Genomic DNA, 14,957 nt, shown 5'->3' with positions numbered 1-14,957 from the left:
GTTGGTGAGACTAAGTTGATAGGCCCAGATATGATTTAGCAGGCTGTTGATAAAGTGAAGCTTATTCAGGAGAGATTACTGGCAGCCCAGAGTCAGCAAAAATCATATGCAGATAATCGACGTCGACACTTAGAATTTCAGGTTGGTGACTGGGTGTTCCTGAAGGTGTCGCCCATGAAGGGTGTTAAGAGATTTGGCAGGAAAGGGAAACTAAGCCCGAGATACATTGGGCCTTATCAAATGGTCCATAGAGTAGGCCAGATTTCCTACGAGTTAGACCTACCAGCTGATTTGTAAGCAGTGCATCCAGTCTTTCACGTGTCAATGCTTTGCAAATGTGTAAGCGATCCTTCCAGAGTATTTCCCGTAGATGATATCCAGGTGACAGAGGAGTTATCCTACGAGGAGCAGCCTATAGCCATACTTGATCGACAGGTTAGGAGGTTGCGAACTAAGGACGTGGCTTCCGTCAAAGTATTATGGCGAAACAACAATAGGGAAAAGATGACCTGGGAAGCTGAGGAGGAGATGAAGAACAAGTATCCTTACTTGTTCCCTATGCCTACAGGTGATCAAAATTCCTCACTTAATTATATTGATTGATAGATGAGACTATATGTTGTCGCAATAAAAGAGACTTCCCCGGAATCTTCGTAAGACCTTATGAGGCTAGTTTAACATTCGAGGACGAATGTTCTAAAGGGGGGAAGGATGTTATATCCCGTATTTTATACGACGGACTATTCGTTAGTTAATCAACATAAATCCGAGGACAAGATTATTTTCGGACATGGGACAAGAATTGTTAATCCCGATTTTTATAATTTCACGGTCTGCAAATTAATTACAATTGGTGGAAATATTAGTGGAAATTTGGGATTTATTTATCATGATTGGATTATTAAGTGGGAAAAATATAGTGGAAGTAAATAAATTGGTTGGGAATTAATGGATAAATTGAGGGGACATGCCCATGTGCATTGGAAACGTGGAACCAACTATGGTAGTACCTCATGGATGAAGTAAATTAAATTAGTAGTATTATGTGTTCATATTTTAATGAGACATACTCCTTGGAATGCAAGGTTGCACGTGAAAGGTGGAAGAGCAACATGTCAAGTGTGGATTTATATTTAGTGGTGGGGATTTATTATTATATGGATATAAAAGAAAAGGGAGGTACATAAATTCATGAAATATAAGTCATATTCTTGGACAATTCATATAGCAAGTAAATAAGAATAAACCAAGACCAAAAGAACTTTATTGAAGAATGTGGGCAGCCATGCACGACCATGGCTTTGAAATTCATCTTCACAAAAGAATTTTGTTGAAAAAAAATTTAAAAAAAATGATGAGCAGCCATACACGTGTCCAGCCCATGTTTAGCATATATAAGATTAGTTGATGACTAATAAGTCATTCATTCACTACAACTCACACGTGAAGTAGAGAGAAGTGTTCATATACCTTGTTGAGCTAGAGAGAGAAGGAGCGCGGCAGCCATGGCAGCTTCACCAAGCCACGGCAAGCCATGGCAGGTCCACCAACTCACAACCATCCCTTTATCCATCGCATCATCTTCACACTTGGTGAATTATAAGAGTTAGAGAGAGAGAGTCCAGCCATGGCAGCTCACAGCCATGGCTGTGCAATTTGAGCTCGTGAATTTTGATGCCAAATGTTATTTTCCATGGTGTCCCAACCAATTGGAGGTCATAGCAATATGAATTAACCATTAAAGAGGCAGCAAAAACGTTGGTGATTAAATTCATCAATTTCAGCAAATTAAAGAGCCAACTTGTCAAGGTAAGGTTTAATCTTCTTTTACACGCGTTAGGATGAATTTGGACGTGTTGTGGATGTGTAAATGTGAATTGCATGTATGAAATTATGCATGTTGGTGTTGGAGTGATTTTTGAAGCCGTAGGGGCTGTTTCAAGATGATTTGGACGTGTTTTGAATGTATAAATGTGCATTGCATGTATGAAATTATGTATGTTGATGTTGAAACATTGTGGAAGCCGTAGGGGGCTGTTTGGTGTGGAAATTGGTGAACTGAATGTAATAAATATTTTAGTTGTTGTTGTTGTCATGGATTATATGATGAGAATGAAGAAATTAAATGGTTAAAGTTGAGGTTGAATTGGTTTTGTGGGCTGTTGTAAAGATCATTGTGATATTTGTGTAGTTTCATGGCTATGAATAAGTGATGTTGTTAACGTGTGGTTGCTGTTACATTTTGCTGAAAATATATGAAAAGAAGACATGAAATAATCTGTAAGAATCGTATGTGGTTTGCTAGATATGTTCGTAAGCGTTTGCAAGAATTCCGAGCATCTTTTGCGTAATAGTTAGGGGCTGTTTTGGATACGTTGTTGTTGATCTTGTTGCGCTTGGAAGATTAATGATATTTAATATTATGCATTGTGTTGTATGTTGGTTGCGCTATTATAAAGTTGTTTACATGAACGTTAAGGCTACGGACTATTAGGAATAACTTGAAGACATAGTAGTCGTATGTGGATCGTTATTGAATGTTGTGAATGTGGGTTGTTTGGAATATTGCGTGGACTGTTTGGAATGTTGTGCGGGCTGTTCGGAGTGATTCTCGCATCTTGTCTTGGATAGCCTCGATATAGTACCTGAACGTATAATTATTGGCATTAGCTTGGCTATCATGTAATTAGTTTGGGATGTAAGGAAACCGTCGTCTAAATTGTCTAGAAAGGAGTTGCTAACGTTGGAAAGCGTTTTAAATCTCCCCGTAGCTTAACCATAATTCTTGACGTCTTAATATAGGTTGAAACTTTGGGCAGTGTATACGCGTTGTGTTATGATTAAACGCCAAAGGTATGTAAAGTTGACACTTCTTTCTTTTTGGCACGATCCTTACAAAACGAATAGACGATATGTATATGGTTCCAAAGAAGTTCCTATTCTTAGAGCCACTAGGATGGCTAATGTTCTTGATTCTCAGAATTTGATTTATTATTGTTTTGATCTGTACATATGATTTCAAAGTTCCATTTTGATAAAATCCACAGGGACATCCGAAGGTACTTGATATGATTATTATTTGAATTTGCAAATGATAGTTCGTTTTGATTATTCCATTGAGTCTTTGATAACGTTTAAAATTGCATATGGTTTCTCACTACTCTGCTCATGCATGCCTCAATATATCTTTCACCGAGTCCCGGGCCGGGTATGTTATCGTGCATAGTTTCACTGCATTGTTCACCGAGTCCCTCACTAGAGGACCGGGTACGGTATATATATATATATATATATATATATATATATATATGATATGATGACATAATGATGAGATGATGATATAATGACATGTTATGGCGGCCAGGAGGGCATATGATGACTTTATTCACTGAGTCCCTCACTAGAGGGCTGGGTACGGTATATATGTATATGATATATGACATTGACATGCATGATTTATGACTCAAAGACAAGTGTTTGGTATTCTGATCATTGTACTTGTTTCCTGTACTCATTATTTTAGTTATGATCCTTTTACTGTATTTCATGCTTTACATGCTCAGTACATATTCCGTACTGACCCCCTTTCTTCGGGGGGGCTGCGTTTCATGCCCGCAGGTACAGACAGCCGGTTTTGTGACCCTTCAGCATAGGACTCCTACTCAGCTATCTTGGAGAACTCCGTTGTTCCGGAGTTTAGACTTCTAATACAGATCTCATGATATATGTATATATATATATATATATATATATATATATATATATGTATATGGTTATCCAGGGGTACGACGGGGCCCTGTCCCATCATATGTTACGTTACTGTCGATACTCTTAGAGGTCTGTAGACATATGTGTGGGTTGTGTATGGGTTCTGTTCAGTTGAGTCTATACGATGTGCTGTGGTATGATGTTCATCTATAGTGGCAGCCTTGTCGGCTTGCATATGATATTGATATGTGATGGCAGCCTTGTCGGCTTTCGTATTATTTCATGATATGATCAGTTGTGACTCCTCAGGAGACAGTGTATCTGGATATACATATATGATAACGCTATGAACCTTCAGAGTTCTTTTGTAAAGTTCCATATTGCTCGTAGTTTCAGTTTGACTATATCTGATGGGTATGTATACGGGTGTCCAGGTCGGGCACCAGTCACGGCCTACGGGGTTGGGTCGTGACATCATACAACGAGGCCTTGTCTAATACTTCTTCTACCCCGCCTAATGTGGGAGAACAAGGAGGAGCTCCAGCTCCAATTCCTCCCCCGGTTGCTTCGGGTCAACAAGTGACCGAGGCTATCCGCTTATTGACACAGCTAGTTGCCGCCCAGGCACAGCTACAGGGTTCGGGTTCAAGTGATAGGGCCGTTAGTACTAGAGCTCGCGATTTAATGACTTTAAATCCTCCGGAGTTCTTTGGGTCAAAGCCGGACGAAGACCTGCAAGGCTTTATTGATGAGATGTTGAGGACATTGAAAATTATCCATGCCTCCGAGACTGAATCCGTGGAACTAGCATCTTATAGAATCCGGGATGTGGCAGTCTTATGGTATAATAATTGGGTTTTATCAAGAGGAGAGAATGCCTCTCCCCCGATTTGGCAAGAATTTGTAGATGCTTTCATTCGCCATTACTTGCCACCCGAGGTCCGCCGAGCTAAAGCGGATAGATTTCTAAGTTTGAAGCAAGGGAACATGAGTGCCCGAGAGTATAGCCTTCTATTCAATTCATTGGCTAGATACGCCCCGGCTATCGTGGCCTATATGGGAGATAGAGTGCATAGGTTTGTGAGTGGCCTAGGGCCACATTTGTTCAAACATTTCTTAACGGCTTCATTGCAAGACGGGATGGATATCTTCCGCATTCAAGCCCATGCTCAAAATCTCGAAGAGCAACGACATCCGCAAAGGGGCGAGCGTGATATGGATCAGGGGCCAAGTAAGAGGGCCAGATCCATAGGTGCTGATAGCGACCATAGAAGGGGATCGAGGCAGACATATTCTAGACACTCAGGCCAGTCGGTGACTAGTGTACCCCCATGAGTTGTAGGCCAGGAGTCCGGTTTCTCTAGTCATCCCGAACCGGACCAGAGTTTTACAGAGTTGGGCTCTCGGTATAGGGGTGATTCAGGCCAGAGGAGATCATCCATACCGCAATGTATCCAGTGCGGTAAGCTACACTGGGGGTCGTGCCGATTGGGTTCGGATGCTTGTTATGTTTGCGGTCAGTCAGGTCATATTATGAGAGAGTGCCCATTTCGAGGTGGTAGGCAGGCGGCTTAGCCCGTAGGATCAGTGGCTGGTTCTTCCTCAGTACGCTCAGGAGGGCAGACTTCCCCAGTTCCAACAAGACAAGGTAGAGGCAGAGGGGGAGCATCTACTTCAAGTGCCACTCAGCCCCGTATATATCCATTAGCTGAGCAACAGGATCCAGAGTCATTCCCCGATGCCGTCGCAGGTACATCTGCACCTTTGATATATATATATATATATATATATATATAAAGAGAAATAAATATTTGTAATATCAAGCAAGTATGAATTGAAAGGTTTTATGCTACGTAGCGACAAAAATTAGTAAAGTATGATATGTGGTATTAGCAATGTTTATATATATATCCTTGGGGACAGTATTGATCCACCACCCATAACCTATATGAAACACATTTTTAAATAAGTACTACCCATGGGACTAAAAGGGGATTGTAAAGACGATGCTACTTGAGTCCTAAGGAAGCAAGATATGATGAGTAGAACTTCTAAGATAGTAGTTGCTGAAAGATAGAGAAAAGATAGAGTCAATTAAGGGAGTGACACATGCTGCCGAGTAAGTTAGTTGCGAATGAAAGCTCCCTTATCATACAAATTATATCGTCAATATGTTTTATGAAGATGAGAGTATGAATTTTAAGTATCAACACTTATTCCGACTCCCAGGAGAGATTCAAGATGAAACGCTAACAATATGAGGTATGTGTGCTTACTTTTCATGTTTTTGGTCGTGTGTGGCCATAGATATGTTGCTATTGTGATGTAGCCCTGTGAGGCGACGATATTATGGGTTGTTGTGACAGGTTGGTAGTGCCAAAGTACAGGGGAAACTCTGGCGAAATTTTTGTAGAATCCCGAGTGTTTAACATTCGAGGACGAATGTTCCAAAAGGGGGGAAGAATGTTACACCCTGGAAATTTCCCCCGTTAGTACACAGTGAATAGGCCAACGAAAGGCATGAGGTATATGATATTTCGATGAGTAAGAGATAATGTTTGATGACCCTAAACGAGAATTTAAAAGCATATAAGGCACGGAGGGAAAGTTGTTGAGGGAACCAAGTCGTATATCGTGTGTCGGATAAGAACTCCGAGCAACGAGTTAATGAAGGCATGATGATGTTTTAGAGACATGAGATAACGTCCCTTAGATTGGTATTGAAGTGTTAAGCAAGTGTCAAGAAGGTTCCATAAGGATCAGAGATCAAATGAGTCGACAAAACGAAAAGTCGCTTCAGTTGGCATTATACGGCCAAACATACGGTCCGTATAAATTATACTGGCCGTATGTTGGACCGTATAATTGGCCAAGAGAAGGATGACATTCTGGACCAAATATACGGTCCCAACATACGGTTAGTATAAATTATACGGACCGTATGTTGGTCCGTATAAAATGGTCAGGCCAGCTTTTAAATCAAGTATAAGGGATCCTTTTTCATTTCATTTTTCATTTCACTCCCACTCTTCACTTCAAGAAACACCTAGAACATTCTCCATCACTCATCCACAAGAGAATCAAAGGAAATCCAAGATCAATAACACCAAATTCATGAAAACAAGTGTATGAACCTAGCTAAAGTTCATCTAAATCAAGAAAAACCCAAGGGAGGTGAAGTAGGGTTTTGGTGCTAAAGGAGTAACTCCACTCAAGACTTGTCCAACCATCATCTAAGGTAGGTTTTATGATGTTTTCATGATGATTAAGGTATTGAGAAGTTGTAACACTTGAATCATGAATGTGGGAATAGTGCTATTGTTGAATAGTTGTTTGAAGTGAATCATGAATATGAATATGTTGTGATTGTAAGTAGATTAGGAATGACATTTAGAACATGGAAATGAGTATTATACGTGAAAGAACGTAATAGTGAATTATGACCATGATTATGGGGAAATTGAAGTGGAATTGTGAAATGTGAATAACATAGATGGATGATGAATGTTGTCCATTATGTTGTGAATGTTGTTATGAATGCTTGGGAGTTGATATAGAATATGAGAAAAGTTTTATAAACAAAGGTAGGAACGTGGGCATCAAAGGAAAACAAGCAAGTGACATATTAGTAAACGACAAAGGTATGTAAGGCTAGTCCCTTCTTTCTAAGGCATGAATCCTATGATATGATATTCCTTCCTTCTTCATGATTTGCCTACGTATCAAAAACTATGAGTCTATGATTATAAAGAGCATCACAAGATAAAGAAAAGAGACATGTTACGAGCATGACGATGTTGATGATGAATTTAAGTCTAGAAGTCATAAAGCTTGTGATATGATATGCTTATGAAGTATATGATCCTTCGATGATTCCTAAGATAGTATTTTCCTTTCCTCTCCGTGACTTTCCTACTTTCAAGAAAACTAAGAGCCTATGTTCATGAATGGCCATATGGGATAAGATAAGAGGCATGTTACGAATGTGATAATGATGATGATTAGTCTATGTCTAAAAATACTAAGGCCTATAATGTCATGGTTCTACAAGGCTAATGATCCATATTACGATCCATTGATATTGTTCATTGACTATTCTCACCATATATGCTAATTCCTTCGAGGTGAGGCATAATACTTATGAATGCTCCATAATGGACTCGGGGGTTCTCGACCTTACGTCACCCCGACAGTGTTATAGATTGTCCATAAGCCTTAATGCACGTCTTATGACCAATGTTCCGCAAAGTTGCGAGTCTATGTTTAGAGAGGATTTTATATGAAACAAAAGGTAAGAGATATGCTATAAACTATAGTGGTAATGTTGAGCTTAAGCCTAGCGATTATGAAGTCTATCCTACGATATTCATACGAAGTCTATGCTACGAATATAATGTGATTTTCATAGATTGCCTATCAATTTAAATTTATGCATTAATGAAAGGTTACGATACGCTCATAAGATGCATATGATGACAATGATGATGATGAGGTATATTGATGCTTTTTATGATGTATGTGATATGGTCGAGCCATTACGTGGCCGAATACGGAAGATATGTATGTGATGTTGTCGAGCCACTATGTGGCCGAATACGGATACTGTCGAGCCACTATGTGGCCGAATACAGATATTGTGTATGTGATACTGTCGAGCCACTACGTGATCGAATACGGATATCGTCGAGCCCTACGTGGCCGAATACGGACAATGTTTTATGTGTATGAGCGGATAAGGTATTACAATGATGCATTATATGACATGATGATGTATACGCTATGATGATTCATGTATGATGATTATGTATATGTGATATTTGTATGAAATGTATTCATCCTTAAAGGTCGCGCAGGTTTTGCCTTCACCTTATGACTTATGATTTCTCTATCATGTTTATTTTATTCATGCCTTACATACTCAGTACAATATTCGTACTGACGTCCATTTTCTTTGGACACTGTGTTCATGCCCACAGGTAGATAGGGAGACGGCGCAGACCTTTAGGAGCTATCAGCAGATTTGCAGAAGCACTCCATTATTCCGGAGGTGCTATTCGGGCTTATACTTTTGTATATATATATATATATGTATAAGTATTTTGGGCACGACGGGGTCTTGTCCCGTCCATATGTCTAGAACTCTAGTAGAGGCTCGTAGATACGTACGTGTGGGTAATATGATCTCACGATGCGACTATGGTGTAGATGTTAATATTTTGATAGCCGAAGGGCGTATGTATACAAAAATCAATTATGTTTTCAAATGATCAAGAAAAAAATGATTGTCTTATGGTTATGAGTTTATGAATGGTAAAGAAGTGTATAATGACTATGACAAGTAAGGAAATGAGTGGTTCTCGGTGGTTAGCCCCGGGTACCCGTCACGGCCCTTAGTCGGGTCGTGACAGTAAATCTACATGTAAACCTTTCATACTATTGTTAGGCTCATTGTCACATGCTTATCTTAAGCCTTCAATTTAAATCTATTTAGAATCTGCCGAAATTCAGGCAGCATCTCCCTTGTTTATATGATAATATCAACATTCATATCCATTCTTCAACTTCATTAACAACTCCAAAATAGCTTATAAACATCCCACACGATGTTTCTTTAGTCTAATTATCTATTTATTAATTATATGATATTCCAACGGTTTTACTCACGGAAGCTAATCCCAATTCGCAACAACAATACCAACATCATTATCAACGTCAGATACATATGAAAATAGCACCATAATTCTTTTTATAACTCCATAAAATCCATTCCATATCACAATTATATTCTAACTTCAAACCATAATATCTTCCATCTTTCTACACTAAAGCCTTCCAAAACAATTCCAAAACAATAAACGAAGTATAGGGTCTTACCTTAGGATGGAGAATACACAAAATCCAAGCATGATCTATGCCCACAAGATTAATACATCATCAAGAACCATGAGTTAGTTCCCTTGATATACCTTTCTAAATCTTCAACTAAGATCCTTAATTAATTTGGTTATGGAAACTTTGTTTGGAGCTCTTGGAAGTTTATAGTTTTTTCTAGAATTTTTGTGAAGGTTTATAGGGTTTAAAGGGGTGAAAAAGGCTTTAAATAGGGGCTTGGAGTCGGTGGCACTGTAGCAGCACTGTGGCAGTACTGTAACAGCTCTGTCAGTCGTAACATCCATAATTCTCTACTCTAATGTCGTATCGACGAACGGTTTGTTGCATTGGAAACTAGATTTCATGAACTTCAATTCCTTTGCTTCAAAACTCCTCATATACTAAAAAAATATTCTTCCTCCAAGTTGGACCAAAATTGCCCCTCATATTTTTTTCAAAGTTCCAACAAATTTAATTTCCTTGATCCACTTACCCTTCAATCTTTCCGTAGCTTATTATATGAACTTAAACCCTCGTAACCATGAGATAGGTGCATACAATCTCACATATCCTGGGAAGTCCTCCAAGTCTACAGTTAAAACAACTAATGCCTAGTAGATTTCACGTACAAAATTACGAGGTTTAACATGAATCCCTTCTTATCCTTGTAGAAAAGGTCATAAGGGTGATATAGGTGTGTTTATCGTATGGGGCTCACGAGACGGTGACCGGGAGTCATGAATTCAAGTCATAGTAATTTTATAAATAGGTTATGGATTGTCTTCTTTTGGTATGGATATTCATGGGGTTGTGGTAGCTCGTGTAGAACTTGTTTGTTGTTAAAAGGATGTCGGGTGTGGAGTACACCATTAGATATAGTCTCGGGAGCTCGTTGCTCTTTGATTGCTTGACAATAGTGCATTTATAGTTGTTGTATGTAGTTGGGTTGTTATAGAGCATATTTTTGATATTGTTATTGTTGTTGATGTTGGGAGTTTTTTGGATTGGCTTGGAGTAGATATTATAAGGGAAATGCTACCCGTTTCATTTTAGGATCAAGTTATCCTTTGTACAAATAATACGCTAGCATTATTTGAGGTTGTACCTACGTTTCTTGTTATAGGGAATGGTACAGTAGCTCTAGTAAACTTATCAGGAGGTCAATTGACGACTCGAGATATGTTAAGGCTATTCCTTCTTTCATTTTGGCATGATCTATGATAAGTACGAACGTGACGATCCTCATAATGAATCCAATCCTAGATGTAGGAGCTCATGTCCCTATGTTTATATTGGTGTTGTTCATATTCTGAGTTCCTTGACTTCTTAAGCCCCGAAGGGGTATCCATAAGTTGTACGTTTTCATAATGATGCCTGAACCCCGAAGGGGACATTCATAAGGCTTCTTTAGTCATATGCATTTCATATTTGATTTTTATGTCTCGAAGGAGACAAATGAAAAGGGGAAGAAATTCATAGTTTAAACTAAAGGTTACTCCGAATGGAGTCTTTTGATGTTTTAAATAGATTATCATGCATTTTCACACTTATATATATGTACGACATGATTTTATGGGGAATGGGAAGGGCTATGGCGTTATATACGCAAACCACCTGATCAGTTGGTTCACGATGATTATGATGCCTAAAGGGGCAGCCCGACGGAGCCATTTAGCTATTATGCTTGAAGGGGCTGTGAGCAGGGCAAAGGTATGCATTATATATATACACACATTATATGCATTATAGGTATATACACATGATGTTTTAAAAGTTCATATGCACATACATGATTATCAGTGTTGGTTACAGGTACATATTGAGCCTGTTATTCTTTTATCATTCGTGTCGAGATATATTGTTTTAGTTCTACCTTACATACTCGGTATATTATTCGTACCGACGTCCCTTTGCCTAGGGGCACTGTGTTTCATGCCACACAGGTGCAGATAGTAGAGTAGAGGACACTTATCGTAGGATGTTCCCGGGCTATCAGTTGGATTTGTGAACTCGATTTCTATTCGGAGTGTTGCCGAGTCAGAGTATGTCCTCGAGTCAGATGCATTACGGGTATGTTGGGGCCCTGTCCCAACTTATGTTATGGTAACTTGGTCCTTGTTAGAGACTTTTGCGGACAGTGTCCTGTGGATAGTGCGTCGACATGTCGACAGTTGTGTAAGGCGTCCACATAGGTCGATGTGTTCATAGGCATTGATTGAAATATTTTATTATGACTAAAGGTTTTCTTTGACTTAACGCTAAGGGAGAAGTCTCTGACATGATGAAAGAGTTCTATTTAAAAAATTTCATGTTTTACTTGACGAAAGCATTATTTCATAATTTAAAGGTTTATAAAAAGGTGTGACTTATGAATAGAATAGTAGTATGACACTCAGCCGAGTAGGGTCCTGGGTGTCAGTCGCGGCCCTCCGGTTTGGGTCGTGACAATGGGAGATAACCATGCCCGACTGTAATGCAGCAGTCGTACACTCATCTATCAAGTGTGGCCCTAGACTCGCCACGAAATGATAAACTCTATTCTCCACTCAGCCACCATGGCTGGGGCATATCTAGCCAAATAATCAAAGTGTACACAATACTCCTCAACACTTATACTGCCCTGCTCAATACGCAAGAACCTATCTGCCCGGGCCCGTCGAACTTCTGGTGGTAAGTAATGGCGAATAAAAGCATCTAAAAAGTCTCACCACATGACAGGAGGGGCATTCTCTCCCCTAGACAGCTCCCATGCTAGATACTACTGCACCGCAACATCACGGAGTCTAAACGGAGCTAACTCCACTGACTCGATCTCATCTGCATGCATAATCCTCTGCATACTATCAATAAAGTCCCGAGAATCCATATTTTTCTTCAACACGTAAAACTCTGGAGGGTCTAACCCAAGAAAAGTCTTAACCCTCGCACTAAGAGCTCGGTCTGCCTGATCAACACCAACTCCCTAACGCTGCGCCTGAGTGGCTACCAATCTGGTCAATAGTTGTATAGCATCCCACATATCCTGGCTTGGTGCATCTGGCTGAGGAAATGGGGGCACTGGAGTAGGTGCTAGATGTGGGGGTATGTGAAGTATGAGATGGGCTCTCACTCTGAGACTCACCTCAAGTCCTGCTATCTCGCTGAGTACAGCTACTGGCCTCACTTGCCACTCTTTTTCCCTTCTGAGCAGCTGTAGCTTTCTTGTGAGGCATCGCTGAAATCAGAACAAATTATTAGAAAGCGAACGCTTAACACATGGATCTATCGCACGATCTAAGAGAGAAAGAATGACACTTTCCTAAATGTCCTGTAGCCTCTTGTTTATAAGTGTGGTGCACGACACACCCATAAACAAGACTCTACTAGACATGGTCTGTAGACAATCCTAAGATGGAACTGCTCTGATACCACTTCTGACACGACCCAAATCGATGCGCCGTGATGAGTGCCTGAACTCTAGTGACCAAACACCCTTATTCTTGTACATGGATAACACTTAGTAACAAGGGCCCATAAATAACTCAATCTGAACTATAATGACTAATGCCATAACATTATCAAAAGATGTGCATCAAGGACTATCAACCATCTACATGCATGTATATACTGAAAGGAACAGTGCAAGCCGACCTAGCTGCTACATATGTTGTACACAAAAGAATGGGAGCCGACAAGGCAACATCACGTACCAACTACATACAACTGTCTACAAACCTCTAATGGAATAGAAAACTATAGAAAGGATGGGACAGGGCCTCGCCATACCCATACATGCATATACATCTCTAAATAGCATACCAAAATAGACCGCAACTCTAGATCGAGTGGATCGCACCGACTACAACTGAGAGGAAGTCCTACTAAGCTGGATCGTCTCTCTATCTACCTGAACCTGCTGGCATGAACGTAGCCCCCCGAGCAATAAGGGAGTTAGTATGGAAAATATACCGAGTATGTAAGGCATAGAAACATAAGTACATAAGAATCATAAAAGATATCTGAAACATGAAAGCAATCTCGATATCTGAATGCATCTCTAGATAAACATCAGGGAACATCTGTATAACTTTGTATAACATGAAAATGCCTCTCAGGAGCATGATATGCATAGGTCATAATAGAACTGTTAGTGCTGTGGAACGTACAACCAGATCCATATCCCATATGTTAGTGTTGAGGAACGTACGGCCCGATTCATATCATATAATAGTGTCGAGGAACGTGCGGCCCGATCCATATATCATCATCATCATCTCTGTGTACCAGCTCATTAGGCGGTAATGCATATATAACGCCTTCTGGTCAAGGTTCAACATGCATATGTGTAATGAGTAACTAGAGCTCTCGGAGTGACATAAGGTCGTACTGCCTCTGATAAACACCTTTTGGGCTAACATTAACAATATATGGAATCTCAGGACCCAAGAATAGAAGGAATAATCATAATAAAGAGAACGGGATCATCAAAGATTGAGGTACTCCTAGTGATTCTAAAAGTAGAATAATATGGAAGCTCGTTTACACGTTTGTTCGCTCATATCATAAGATCATGCCAAAATGAAAGAAGGGATAACCTTAACATACCTTATCCGCTTTTTAAGCAAGCTATCCTACTATCCCGAGCTTAACAAATCTACACACAAGACGAAGTACCAATTATTAGACTAGAACGTACTCATATACCAACCTTAATCTAGTTTACAACTTTACGCAATTCGGGCAACATCTCCTTTCTAAACTTAATAACTCTTCAATTCCAATCTAACCCAAACATCAATAACAACATCATCCATAACAATATCAATTCCTACATATCATAATATAATCAATTCTACTCCAAATTATCCCTCAAAATAGACCTCAAGCCCAACTTTACCCTTATTCAACTTACAACTTCCATAATTATATTTTTTTTTACTTAAAGCCACTAAAACTCTTGATAATTAACATAAACACAAGGGTAAGAATCATGTGTGTACCTTGGAGTGACTAGAATACTTAGAATCAACTTCAACAACAACTCCCCAAGCTTCACAACTCTAATGAAACCTTATGAACAAACTTCGTCTTTACAAGCTCGGGTTTTCGAGGCTCGGATCTTACTAAAACTCCTCCAATATAATGGAAAATGTAGATGGGAAATATGTTAGGTTTTTATCTAACTTGGAACTGAGAAAATAAGAAATAAAGTCATAGAGCTAGACATATATAGATGGTTCAAGAACATTCCAGGGGTGTGGTTGGACGAGAGGGTTGACGACTGTTGACTTGCACCGTCAATGCAGCCACCTGAGAATCAGAGACGGTGGTGTGTTGACAACGTGGGTTGATGCCACCATTGACACATCGACGGTCTGTCAAAGGGGGCTGGTTTCTGC

The sequence above is a fragment of the Lycium barbarum genome, chromosome 11, assembly GCF_019175385.1.
Source record: "Lycium barbarum isolate Lr01 chromosome 11, ASM1917538v2, whole genome shotgun sequence".
In the NCBI taxonomy this organism is placed as follows: Eukaryota; Viridiplantae; Streptophyta; class Magnoliopsida; order Solanales; family Solanaceae; genus Lycium; species Lycium barbarum.
This window is presented reverse-complemented; position numbering follows the sequence as displayed.